We start from the raw sequence: 14,333 nt of genomic DNA on the forward strand, positions 1-14,333 counted from the left end.
AAAGCAAAAGTTGACCCAAAGGGAGAACTGTTCATAGAGGGATTTCAGTCAGCCAGGTGTGTATACATGTGCTAAACTCATCCTGGGTTTCAGCGACTGTGCTCAGTTCTTTACCCTATATCCCTCGTGCAATTCTCAGGGTAACCCTGTGAGGTTAGAATCATCACTTCCATCTGACCATGCAGGCAGCTAGATCAGAGAGGGATTGGGAGGTGCCCCAAACCACGCAGCAAGCTCCATGATGTCCATTCAGGGTTCTTTCCTGGATAGAAGGGTCAGAAATGGAGAGAATTTGGGGGTTGAAAGTAGGGACCTTCTCTTGACTCAACACCAGCTACCCAGAGGCTGAGGGTCTGGAAGGAGAGAGAGGATTTCGGGAAAGACTGGCATGAGCTTGGGAGCCTTTCCATCCTTGATTCAGCTGCATTCCACAAGGGCAGGAGGAGAAAGGGGTGGAGAACAGCTGGCGGATGACCTGAGGGACAGTCTAATGATAATGGTATTGATAACCTCAATGGCTAGTGCTTGGGGCACTTAACAAGGCGATTTCTATCATTTATAGGTCATCAGAGCTACACAGTCACCCTGGGAGGAAGACAAGGCAGTGTGGCTGTTCCTGGGCTGGGATCTCGCTGCCTCACATGGGCTACATCTGCCTCTGGCCAGAGAGAATGGGGCCTTTATCACAGCTGAAGCTCAGCCACACTTCTCCAGTTTCAGGTTGATTGCCAGTGGGGTATCAGAAGACAGAGGGATCTGGTTAGAGTCAGGGAAGCAACCTCCCAAGGCGGGCATGTGTCCTCCAAGCTTTCCTGACTTCTCATACTGGCTGGCTTGTGGCTGGTCCTGCCCCAGGCTCCAAGGGTCATTGTGTGTGTGTGTGTGTGTGTGTGTGTGTGTGTGTGTGAGATCACCCCTCTTTGAAAGGCCCTCACTCATGCTGGCTCATCTTCATGCCCTCTCTTTTAACCTGGCTGTGCTCAAAGAGAACAAAGAAAACAAATCTCCTTTGTAAATGTACCCACTGAGCACTTCCTGCGCCAGGTTCTTTACCTGAACTTCCACCTCCACGGTTTCCTCTTGAGAAACCGCTCAGCCCTCCCCACGGATTTTATGTGTCCCAGAGCCTTCCCATCCTCTTCCTTAAAATGAGTTGTGGGTCAGGATCGAACTGCTTTTTAACTTCATCAGAGAGAAAGTTCTGTGGCTTTTAAACAGGAAAGTAGAGCTATCACCCCTCAATTTTGCCATCTTTAAAGTAGCTCTCATATTACTTATTTCAAAAGAAATTTTAAAGATTTTTCTTGGAGCGTATTAATTATAGAAAATATTATGCTTCATTGTGACACTTTCATACATGCATAAAACATATTTTGATCAGATCATCTGTCCTACCAACCTCCTATACATCCCGTCTCCCCGTTTCCTTTATTCCATTTCTCTTGTGTAATAATAGTCTTCCTTCTACTTTCATGTCATCTTTGTTTTTTGGTATTTTATTCTTTTAAGTTCCAAATAGTAGGGAAAAATTGATACTCATTTTCTAAGTCTGGCATATTTTGTTCAACATGATTATTTCCAGTTCCATCTATTTACCTGCAAATAACAATATTTTTCTTCTTTATGGCTGCATAATATTATGTTGTGTGTGTATACCACATTTTCTTTATGTGTCCATCTGCTGATAGGCACCTAGGCTGGCTCCATATCTTGTACTGGAGTAAACATGGACAGGGAGGTACCCTTATAGTATGCCGATTTAAATTCCTTTCGGTGTAGCCCAAGCAGTGGGATAGCTGGGTCAGATGACAGTTCTATTTTTACTTAAAGAAACCTCCGTAATGATTTTCATAGTGGCTAACTACTTTAAGTTCCCACCAGCAGTGTAGAAAGGTTCCTATCCTCCTCTATTGTTTTTTGAGGGTAGTCACTCTGACTGGGGTAAGAATTATTTTTTCCACTTGGTTGGGCTATTTGAATTTTTGGTGTTAAGCTTTCTGAGTGCTTTACATATTCTTGATATTAATCCTCTGTGAGAAGAGCAGCTGGCAAAGTTTCTCTCCCATTCTGTGCATTCTCTCTTCATTCTGTTATTTCCTTTGTCCTGCAGAAGCTTCTTAGTTTAATGTAGTCCCATTTGTTAGTTAGTGCTATTATTTCCTATGTTGTTGGTGTCCTACTCAGGAAGCCTTTGCTTGTGCTTATAATGGCAAGTGTTTCTCCTGTTTTCTTCTAGCACTTTTAGTTTAAGATCTTACACTTCTTTTAGGTCTTTGTTCTATTTTGAATTGATTTCTGTATGGGGGGAAGGGAGAGAGAGAGAAGGAGATTAGTTTCATCTTCTATAAATGATTTTCTGAGAACCATTTGTTAAAGAAGCTGTCTTTCTTCTAACATATGTGGCCCCTTTTTCAAGAATTAGATGACTGGGGTTGAGTAGCTTTGCTTCTGTGTCCTTTATTCTATTTCATTTATCTATATGTCTATTTTTATGTGGGTACAATGCTTTTTTTTTGGTTACTATGGCTTTGTAGTATATTTTGAAATTGGATATTGTGAGGCCTCCAGCATTCCTCTTTTTGCTTAGGATTGCTTTGGCTATTCTGGATGTTTTGTATTTCCACGTAAGGTCTGGGATAGTTTTCCTAGTTGTATAGAAAAGTCATAAGCATTTTGATGGAGAGTGCATTGAATCTGGAGATTGCTTTTGGTGATATGGGCACAATTTTTTTTCCAGCCAATTCATGTGAGATCATTTTATTTTATTTTTATTATTTATTTATTTATTTATTTATTTTTGTCTTTTTGAGAGAGGATCTCACTAGGCAGTTCAGGCTGGACTTGAGCTCACTTTGAAGCCCAGGTTGGTCTCAAACTCACAATGATCCTCCTGCCTCAGCCTCCCAAGGGCTGGGATTACAGGCTGGCATCACCGTGCTTAGCCTTGGCAGATCTGTTCATAGTCTAGTGCTTTCTTTAATTTCTTTCTTTAGTATTTTGTAATTTTTTTTGTCTTTTTGAGACAGGGTTTGCTATGGAGCTCAGGCTGGTCTTGAACTCACTTTGTAGACCAGGCTGGCCTCAAACTCACAGTGAGCCTCTTGCCTCAACCTCCCAAGTGCTGGGATTACAGGCGTGTGCCCCCCCAGTATTCTGTAATTTTAATTATAAAAGTATTTAACTACTTGGTCAAATTGGTCTCTAGGTATATTTTTGAAGCTATTATGAATGGTACTGTTTTCCTGATTTCTTCCTCGTATGCCTTTATTATTGGTGTATGATTCTGTGTCCTGCTACTTTGCGGAATTTGTTTATTAGATCCAAAATTTTTCCATGGTGTCATTGTGATCTTCTAAATATAGAATGCTATCATCTGCAAATAAGATAATTTGACTTCTTATTTTACTATTTGTATCCCTTTTGTTCTTTCTCTCGGCTAATTCCTCTGCCTAAAATTTCAAGTACTATATTGAATTGAGTGATGACTGTGGACATTCTTGTTGTGTTCTTGATTTAAGAGGAAATGTTTTCAGTTTTTCCCCATTGAGTATAATGTTGGCTATATGTTTGTCACATATAACCTTTACTGTGTTGAGATATGATCCTTATACAGTTTCTTCAGGGCTTTTATCATGAAGGATATTGAGTTTTGTGAGTATTTTCTGCAGCAGTTGAGATGAGTATGCAGTTTTTATCCTTGATTTTATGTATGTGGTATATTACATTATTGATCTGCGTATGTTGAACGATTGATTTATGTCCTCGGAAGGAAACCAACTTGATCATGGTATATGATCTTTTCAATGTGTGGTTGAATTCAGTTTACAAGTATTTTATTAAGGATTTTTGCATTTATGTTCATCAAGGACATTGATGTATGGCTTTCTTCTTCTTGTATCTTTATCAAATTTTGTTATAAGGGTGATTCTGGCCTCATAGAAAGAGTTTGGAAGTAGTCTTTCTTTTTCTATTTCTTTTTTTTTTCCAGCACCAGGAATCAAACTCATGACCTTGCACTTGCCAGGCAGGCACTGTGCCCCTGAGCTAAATCCCCAGCCCCTTCTTTTTCTATTTCATGAAATAGTTTGAGGAGCATTGGTGTTAGTTCTTCTTTAAGTTTCTGGTAAAATTCCACAGTGAACCTACCTGAGCTTAGACCTCTCTTTTTTGGGAGACTTTTCATTACACTTTATTCTCATTGCTTTTTATCTGTTTAGGTTTTTTTATATCTTCTTGGTTCAATTTTGGTAGGTCAAATATGTCTAGAAATTTATCCATTTTTTATATTCTTCCTTTTTTGTTGAATATAGGTTTTCAAAATACTCTTTAATAATCATCTGGATTTCAGCGATGTCTTTGTTACATCCCCTCTTTCATCTCTAATTAAATTGATTTGGGTTTTCTCTCTTTTTATTAGTTCAGCAAGGATTTTTCAATTATGTTTATTTTTCAAAGAATTCTTTGTTTCTTTGCTCATGTGTATTTTTTTAGTCTCTCATAATTTCAGCTCTGATTTTTATTTTTTTTCTTCTATTGGATTTGGTTTGTTTTTCTTAAGATTTCAAGATATATCATTGTTATTTGTTTGTTATTGCTCTGATTTTTTGATGTAGGCATTCATAGCTATAAACTTTTCTCATAGGACTTCTTTTGTTATATCCTGGAGATTTGGGTGCAATGTATGTCCATTTTATTTTAATTAATTAATTAATTAATTAATTTTGGAGTCAGGGTCTTGCTGTATGGCTCAGGTTGGCCTTGAATTCATTAAATAGCCCAGGCTGACTTTGAACTCATGGCAATTCTCCTGCCTCAGCCTCCTGAGTGTCTGGATTACAGAGTGTGCCACCATGCCTGGCTCTGTATGTCCATTTTAATTTGGTTCTAAGAATTTAGAAAAATTTCCCCTTCAGTTCTTTAATGACTCATTGATTGGCCAAAAATGAATTGTCCAATCTCTCTGTTTGTATAATTTCTCTTGATGTTAATTTCTAGTTTTATTTCACTATAATATGATAATATATAAGAAATTATTTCAACATTATTATATTTGTTAAGACATTTTATGGCCTAAAATATGATCTGTTTTGGAGAAAGTGCCATGAGCTGCTGAAAAGAATGTGTATTCTGTAGTCATTTGATACAATGTTCTATAGATGTTTGTTAGGTTCTTTTGATCTGTGCAGTTTAATGCTCATTGTAAATTTTTTGTCCAGATCATCTATCTATTGCATGACAGTGGCGTACTCAAGTTACTTGCTTCTATTGTATTGGGGCTTATGTGTCCCTCTGTGTTGAGTAGTGTCTGTTTTATAAAACTGGTGCACTGGTATTTGGTGCATATGCATTTACAATTGTTATATATTCTTGGTGGCTTGTTCTCTTTACCAATGTGGAGTGGCTTTCTTTGTCTCTTTTGACTAATTTTGTCTTGAAAACTGTTTCTTAGATATAAGTATAGCTACTCCTTCTTGCTTTTGGATTCCATCTGCATGGAATATAGTTTTCCATCCTTTCAATTTCAGTCTGTGTATGTCTTTGCTGGTCAGGTGTATTTCTTGCATGCAACAAAACTTAGGTCTTATTTTAAAATTTAATTTAAAAATATGTGACTTCTAAAAAAACTATACAAAGTGTGAAGGCTTATTTCAAAAAAGCTTGAATTTTTTAAAAACCAGAATACACAGATGCACTTCATGTAAGTGTAACTTCTGCAAAAATAGGTTATGTAATACTCAGAAATGCAAGGAATAGCTTATACTGTGAAGATTAGACAGCAGACCTTTAAAACTTAGCCTTCAAACTGGAGGCCGAGGGGCTGGGGATTTAGCTCAGCGGCACAGTGCATGCCTGACAAGTGCAAGGTTGTGAGTTCGATTCCTGGTACCGGAAGAAAAACAAAAACAAAAACAAACAAAAAAATGGAGGCTGAAAATGCTTGGAGACAAGAAGAATTTGTAGGGCCTAACACCACTGGGCTAATGCTGCAAATTAACCACAATCACATAGCTGCAAGCTACTTCTTATATTCACACAGCATTAAACAAAGTGGTTTCAAGTCCAGTCTTTCCATTTATGTCTTGGTGCTACAAGAAAGAAACACTGAATGATACAAAAAACTATTAAAAGTTAAGCAGAACTGTTTAAATATCTTCTGTAACACTGAGAAAAACAATCATGTTAAATTTTTTTAAAAAGAGAGTAAAATGTCTGACAGAACTTACGTAAACCAGAAGTCTTTACCTGACTTCCTAAGAAGTCAGGTAAAGTTGACAGGAGATTTCAATAAATCATCTTGAAATCAAGGCAGAGAGCTCATTTTCAAAATTGCTGTGGAGGGCCACCCATAAATGGCTTAAATCTACAGTCACTTCCTCTTGGAATGGAATGGCCACTGATATGTACACTTCTATCAATTGGAGATGTATTACTTGAGTGCTGGGTCGTCATACTTGCTCCTGCCTGGCTTTTACCCAGTTACCTAGTGTCATGGTAGCTATCTATGTCCTTGAGAAGGTGGGCCATGCCACTCTTTCTTTGGTTCATCTGTGTCCTGTTCCATGGCATTCAAACCCATGTCTTCCTATCTGATGCCCTGTCCTCCCTTGCCCTCTCTGCTACCATAGCCTTAAGTATTACTGCAGCTCCCGGGGGGAGTGGAGGGGGAGAAGAGCCTCTCATACTGTGTCCTGATGCATCTCTTTTGGATCATCCAGCTTCCTGTTTGTTGGCAGACATGATCCCTTCACTTTTGTAGAAGGCTGGTATAGAAGGATTGGGCCTTGCCTCTTGAACATGTCTAGGGTGAGTAACGTCAGGTCTGTCATTCATGATCACCATTCTCCTCTCCTCTTGTCCGCCTTGCACCTGTCTTCTGTTCTCTAAGTTCGTTTCTTGTTGGAGTGGGCTCATTTCTTTTGGAATCACTGAAATTTTTTGAGCATCTCTCAAGGCATGGATCTTCTCTTTGTGCAGTTGGTCAGGCTTTCTTCCTTTCCTTTAAACCAAAAAGCATTCCTGCCTTTCAAAAAATGAAGATTGTACTGACAAACTATCAGGAAACCTTCCCCTCTTCTGGTGACCAAAGTCATTAAATCTATTCTGTTGGTGAGTGTAGTCAGATCCTTGGCTGACTTGTGCATCTGTATCTAGAGACAACTTTTTATTTTTGCTCTAGTAAGGGTCATCTTGCCTATGATCCCTATGACGTGGGCATTCCAAAAACTCCTTTTTTCTTTTCATAATAAAACTGCTGCTGCTGCTGCTTTCTGAGTTCCTCTTGTTCTCAAGTGATATTTTTTAGCTTCCTGATGATCCTGTTCACTGTGAATGCGTTCCCTTTGGAGGACTTCACATTCTAGTCTCTCTCTCATTTTTGCCTTTCAATTTCTAGGTACTCTCTCTCTCTCTGTCTGCAAGCATTCCCACTCTTCCAATTCATGAATCAGTGTAATTTGTTCCTGCTGTCAACTCTTTTTGCAGTCTCTCTTCTACTTCATAGTCCTTTTGCTCATCATAGTCTTTCAAAATAAATAAATGTTCCCTCGGTGTTTGTTCCTTCATATTTTCAAAAGTCAAGATCTCTCTCCTCCTGTCGTCTTTGTCCCCTCTCCTCTTTCTTGCTTCTCCCAGGAATTTTCTCACATCTTCCACTTCTTGATGGCCTGCAAGGATGGCCCTTAGTTTGGTCTCCTATTACCATAGGTCCTAGGCTATTTGAACGTATTCACTTCTTTCCTTCATTTTGTAAAACTGACTCTGAAGTTTGACCACTTGGTCCATTGTCGTTCTTCTTATCTTTGCTTACTTTCCATTTTCATATTATTCTTGCTTTCTGTTTTTCAGATTTTTTGGATGACCCTTTCTCTTCCTTTTTGACAGAGCTTGTGCTACTTCTATGACTCAAACTTTTTTATCTCCAGAGCTTCTTGAACTACTCTTTCCATCATTTTTTTTTCTTAGAAAAATCACCTTTTATTTTCAGCAGAAATCAGCTGTCCATACAGCTCAGTGTAGTGAAGATGTGTGATACATCCGGGCACCTCTGTGCTTAAAGACATAGTTATGATACCATAGCATTTTCCCCCAGGATAAAGCATTTGTAACTATCTTTGCACATAGAACCTTTTTAGATTTGCCAAAGAGTATCTTTAAATCAGAAGTTATGGTATTAGAAAAAAAGTCCACTAACCCATATTTTAGTTGAGCTTCTGCTGCTAGCATTAGTACTACTTGTATTTCCTTTGTCATTTTTAGATGGCATGTTGCTGTCTTTAGATTCCTTGAAGAGCTCTTTCCTTAGCCAGAGGGCCCAGTAGACAAGGGCCCTTTCTTCAAAGTATTTCTTTCATTATCTCCAGGTTTCACTTTCTTAGAACTTTCTCTGGCTTCCTTCTCAACAAAGTCACTCTTTAGAGTCTTCCTTCTTACCATCTTTACAGTTCACATTCACTTCATAATCCTTGGTCTGCTTCCCTGTGCTCTGTGCAATGGCATCCTTCCCACCTCTTGGCTTACTTGCTTCAGAATCTATAGTTTTCATTTTTACCTGTTTCTAGGAGATCATCACCATGAAAATCTAGAGTGATAGCGTCTTCAGCCTGGATTGAGAGAGGTACCATCCTCAGCTTCTTTCATAGTCACACTAGCTTCCATTTCTTCACTGGCTATGTTATCAGCTTCAGCTAGGTTCCATTCTTTTTTTTATTATTTTAAAGAGTAAAAGAAGGATAACATAGTAATAAGGGGGGCTTACCGAATTATAGTCAAAGTGGTAGGAAATTATCAATGGTTGTTGTTTTACATATTGTTATCTACAAGATAGTTTCTCAGGAGAACAAATAAACTAATAATAGTGAGTTACAGACAAAAGTGGTATGTTATTATCAATGGTTATTGTACTATACTTTGGTATCTTCAAAGTGGTTTTTAAAGAAAATAAATAGATCTATACATGAATGATCAATTGAATATTCATTGACTCTCCTCAATGGTTGTTGTAGGAAACACATAGTAATAAATATACATCCATTTATGAAATAGCATAGGAACAATGCAAACATTACAGAGTTATGGACAGATTCATGGGAAAATATCAATGGCTGCTGTAATACATGGTGGTACCTTCAAACTGGTTTTGCAGGAAGACAGAGATATGCAAGAAAGATCTAACAAGTAGTTACAGCCTAATGGTTGTGAAAAATAGCATATTACCTCCTCACCCAGTGACTCCTTTCTCTGAGGTGTGATGGCTGGAAGGAAGGTCAGGATAGAAAAGAAGGACCGAGAGACTTGCACCTGTGTCTAGCAACAGGCTGTGTTCTTTTTCCTCTATAGTCATGATTACCTGGGGCTCCTCCATGGAGATGACAGTCTGGCCAGAGGGAGAAGGCAGAATATGCCCTGGGGCCCCTCATTCCTGTTGGACTAACTGGTAGGATGGGTCTGAGCTCTGGGGCCTCCACTTCAGAGGGCAGACTGATCTCCAGTGGTCACCTTTGCATTCAGGGCATGACCCAGGGGGCTTCTTAGGGCAGTTCCTCTTGAGGTGGCCTGGCTTTTAACAGTGGTAGCAGATGAATGCAGTCGTCAAGTTCTTCTTGGGGTCCTGAGAATCCGACTTAGGGTCTGTTTCTCTTAGTGCTGCAGCAAAAGCACCTGCTTTTTCTTGGTCTAGGTTCCTTTCTGAAGAAAGAAGTTCAGATTCTTCTTGTGTACCATCACCAGAAACCGCTACATCTTTCTCATTCCTTCTTCCTATCTTGGGCTGTTAAAAAGTATCATCTTTATTTTCCTGAGCTTCAGTTTCCTAATTTTCCATGTGTTCTTTTTCTATATCTTCTCCTTTTTTGTCTTTCTTTTGAGACAGAGTCTCAGTATGCAGTCCAGGTTGGCCTTGAGCTCACTTTGTAGCCCAGGCTGGTCTGAAACTCACAATGATCCTCCTGCCTCAGCCTCCTGAGTGCTGGGATTACAGGCATGCACCACAATGCATGACTTTTATATCTTCTATTGGTTTTGCCTCTGTTACTTCATGAATTCGCTTGTTTTCTTCAACAGAAAGCAACTCCTTGGAATGCACATTTTCTTCTTTAGTTTTACCAAATTCTTTGAAATACTTTGTTGCATCACTTTTATCTTGATTGTGTACCTCTTTTTTTTTTTGAGACAGGGTCTCACTCTGTACTTCAGACTGGCCTTGAATTCACTGTGTAGCCCAGGCTGGCCTCAAAATCACAGCAATCCTCCTGTCTCAGCCTCCCAAATGCTGGGATTACAGGCATACACCACTGTGCCTGGTTTTGTTTGTGTTCCTCTTAATTCTTCAATTGACAGTCCTTGACAAAAGCATCATCTTCCACAGAAGTATCTCCACTCAACTGATCTGTCTTCCTGGTTTTTGTTTGTTTGTTTGTTTGTTTTAACCTGCTTAAGTTAGGAAACCAGCACCATCTTGATTTGGCTGATATCCAGGTTTTGCCACTTCAGGTTGGATGGTCAATAACCCACAGGTTGGTGATCTTGTCTTCTGCCGGCCCTGTGCCTGGCACAGTACCAGCAGCAGTAGCTATTTTGGGAGAGTGCCAGTATATGACTTTTGATTTGAGAACTAAGTCTTTTTCCATTCAGAGTTATTACAGAAAATATTTACTAGTTCCTGTCACTTAGATGTTTTCCTAATGTTTGATTCTAATTCTCACTTGTTTGTCTACTCTTGTGTCTTCTATGTGTAGGAGTCCTTTTAGTATCTTCTGCAGTGCTGGCTTACTGGTCATGAATGCCTTCCATTTATGCTTATCTTGGAAGCTCTTTATTTCTTCTTTGATTCTGAAGGATAGTTTTGCTGGATTTTGGTTGGCAATTACCTTTTTTCGGGGCTCAAATTACCTAATTCCATACCCTCCTGGCTTGTAGAATTTCTGCTGAGAGATGTGTATTATTCTGAAGGGTTTGCTGTTATAAGTCACTTGGCTTTTTTCTCTTGCAGCTTTCAATATTTTCTCCTTGTTTTGTACTCTTGTCATCTTATGTATAATATGGTGTGGGGAAGTTCTTTACTGGTGCCTTTACTGGAGATTTGTACTGGTATCTTTGGGGTACTAAATGCCTCCTGTACTTGGATAGCTACATATTTCCCAAGACTTGGGAAATTTTACTATTATTTCACTGAACACATTTTATATGCCTTTAGTCTGTACCTTAGTGACCTTTTCTACACCAAAGTTTTATACGTTTGGTCTTTAACTACATCCTTGAATGTAATTCTTGAACATTTTGTTCATGATTCTTATTTTTTCTTTATTATTGCTGTCTGAGTGTGATAATTCATCAACCTTTTGTTCAAATCCTGAAATTCTGTCTTCTGCTTGATCCACTGTATTGTAAGGCTTTCCACTGAGTTTTTGGATTGACATGAATTGCACTTTTTATTTCTAAGATTTCTGTTTGATTCTTTTTCAGAGTCTCTATCTCTTTTGAATTACTCTTTCATATCCTGCATTGTCTTACTTAATTTATTCAGTTGTGCATTTGTATTCTCTTTGAGGTTACTGATCATCTAAAAACTTAATCTTTTGAATTATTTGGCATTTCATTCATTTTGATATCTTTGCATTCAGTTACTAGAGATTTATAAATGTCATAAGTTGCCATACTGCTTTTTCCGCCTATATTTCTTGTGCATCTGTGGTGGGATTTGTACTTTTGTTGATGAAGAATGTCTCTTCCACTTTTATTTAAGGTGTTCATAGTGACCAGAATGCTTTTGAAGGCTCAATCCTTAGTACCACTCCGAGAAGAGAAAATAAACTGCAGTATTAAGGGTGACACAAAGACAGACCAGTTACTAACATACTGTAAAAACTGATTAAAAGCAACAACTATACCACCATTAACAATAGAAAATAAAAAGGCAATAATATAAGGTAACTGTTAAGTATTAATAAAGATTAAAAGTGATAATAAGGTAATAAAATGTGGAAGACGGAAAGAGAAACTAGATGAGACAAGATTGAAAAAAGCAAATGAAGATGAGAAAGAAGAGGAAAAAGAGCAAGTGATAAATATCAAAGAATAAAATGGAAATAAAATTAGATAAAAATTAAGATGAAAAAACAACAAACAGAAAAGGAAACAAAAGCCAAAAGAAAAAGAGCAAAAGAGAATTTTTTAAAAAATGAGTACCTAAAATTCCTCCATGCTGAGGTGTTTGGATTGGTCAAATTTCTTTCCAGGACCTGTAATATTGGAATCTACCAAGTATGAGGAAGGGATAGTGAGTCATATTGGGAGCCTGTTGTATTTTCTCTCCACTCCCATTACCAGGCTGGTGCTGTGTAAATGAGCTCTGCCACGTCTTTCCTGCTGGGTGGTTCCAGTCACTGGTACCTCATTTCCCCCAGCACTGTATTCATTCCAGAAACTTGTTACTGTTTGTTTCCTTGTGTGTAATTAGAGCCACTGCTATCCTCAGCTACCTTTGCAGCCTGTGGGCTGGTTAGGTGCCCTGTTTGCTCCAGATAGCGCCTTGCTTGTGTATCCCATGGTGTGTCAAATGTCCAAGCAGAAGTAAATCCTCAAACTCATTGAAGGGTGGCGAAAGCAAATAGACCAGTGGGTTCTGTGCCCGTGTGGGGCAGTGAAAGGAACCAAGCAGTCCAAAGGAGTTCAGTCCCAGCACTTACAGACCCAACCCCCTAAGGAAACCACATGTGATGGGAGCCTCACTCTTCACCAGAGAAGGTGGTATTGCTGACCATCATGCCCTCCTCAGGCTGAGCTCCCTGCTGCTGAAACTTCTCACAGGTTCTGTGATTAATCCTCCCCTTCACCATGGCTGTCTCTTGTGACTGTCTCTCACCCAGTCACTGGGCCGGGGTGTCTCTGAAGTGTGTTTTTTCCTGTGGCTTCTGATCCTCAGAGTAGCTGAGTCTGCTTTGTGCTCTGTACTGCCTTTTTGCTTCTCCTTGCTTTGTGGCTTTCCTGTCACTTTTTCTGTGATTCCCAGAACTCTTCCTCTCTTTCTCCCCTGGATGATTGTCTTTCTTTTCTAACTTTTAAATCTTCTCACTTGAGGAGTCATATGAAGGATACTTCTATTCGACCATTTTACCCAGTCTCCTTATTTTAATTTAAAATAACAAAATCGCTAGTTAGAACATGCTACTGTTGCTGTTGAAGGGCACAGCATCTGGGCTGCAGGCATCAGTGCCAAGGGCAACAGAATCCCTAATGCACACCATTCTTCTGCCATGTTCAATTAAACGTTTGCGTTGAATGTAAAAACCATGTGGTGGATGAGAGAGTAGAAATGGAAAATGAAATAGCAAACAAACAACACTTCTTTATAAGTGTAAGATAAATTAAAAAGTTTCCATGTTTTATTGGAAAGACTAGAAACCAGATGAAGACCCCACTAAATTCCTCAGCAGAAACCATTCATGTCTCTTCCTATAGAAGTTGTTACATCTGTTCCAGAGGACTCTGCTGCATCTTGGAGAGTAACAGAGGACCTGTGCTCTCTTCTTTCTCAGATATTTTGTACACCCATTATACTTATGTTAGGTGACCCTGAAAGGAGTGGTTTTGAGATGGCAAAAAGAAATCAGTAATAGACCGTGAAACATCTACCTTTCCATAGCCCAAGTATTACTAGTAATATTTTATTAGACATAACTACAACCATTTTGCTAAGACATTTTTATAAAAGTTAGAAGCTTCTGTGAGACTTTTGATATGTATGTTTTACCAATTTCTTTCTTTCTTTTTTTTTTTTTTTGAGGAATTATTATTATTTTTTTCCCCCAGTACCGGGAATCAAACTCACGACCTTATGCTTGCCAGGCAGGTGCTGTGCTGCTGAGCTGAATCCCCAGTCTGTTTTACTGGAGTAATTTCAATTTCTATTGAAGTAATTTCAATGGCGCACATGGCAAGAGCAAAGGTTTTAGGACAAGTCCTGCTTAATTTGAATCCCTTCTGTGCTGAATTCTCATTGTATGGTGTTGGAAAAATCACTTTCAACTCCTCTAATTCTCAATTTCTTTACATGTAATAATGACAGCATATCCCTACTTGCAAATCTCAACCCCTAATTCAGGGATTAAATTAGAGCCATAGTAGCAGCATGTGTAACAACAACAAACAGTGCGTGATTGCTGTGTGCTATGTTCTTGACATTCCTCGTCTTATTTAATCTTCAGGGCTGGTTTCTGAAGTAGGTGTTGTTATTTTCCCCATCAAACTACAGGGGATGAACCTAAGATTATCTCACTTTTTGGTGCTGCTTCAATAAATGGGTAGCAGAATTGGAAAGAGGATGGGATTTGTAGGTT

At 38.8% G+C, this 14,333-nt stretch overlaps 1 pseudogene; it reads right to left on the reverse strand.

Moving 5' to 3' along the window:
- Positions 1-6,321: 6,321 nt before the first annotated feature.
- LOC102003915 lies at positions 6,322-10,625 on the reverse strand (annotated as a pseudogene).
- Between the last annotated feature and the right edge of the window lie 3,708 nt (positions 10,626-14,333).

This window comes from Chinchilla lanigera, unplaced genomic scaffold (assembly GCF_000276665.1).
Source record: "Chinchilla lanigera isolate Chin_1 unplaced genomic scaffold, ChiLan1.0 scaffold00044, whole genome shotgun sequence".
Lineage (NCBI taxonomy): Eukaryota > Metazoa > Chordata > Mammalia > Rodentia > Chinchillidae > Chinchilla > Chinchilla lanigera.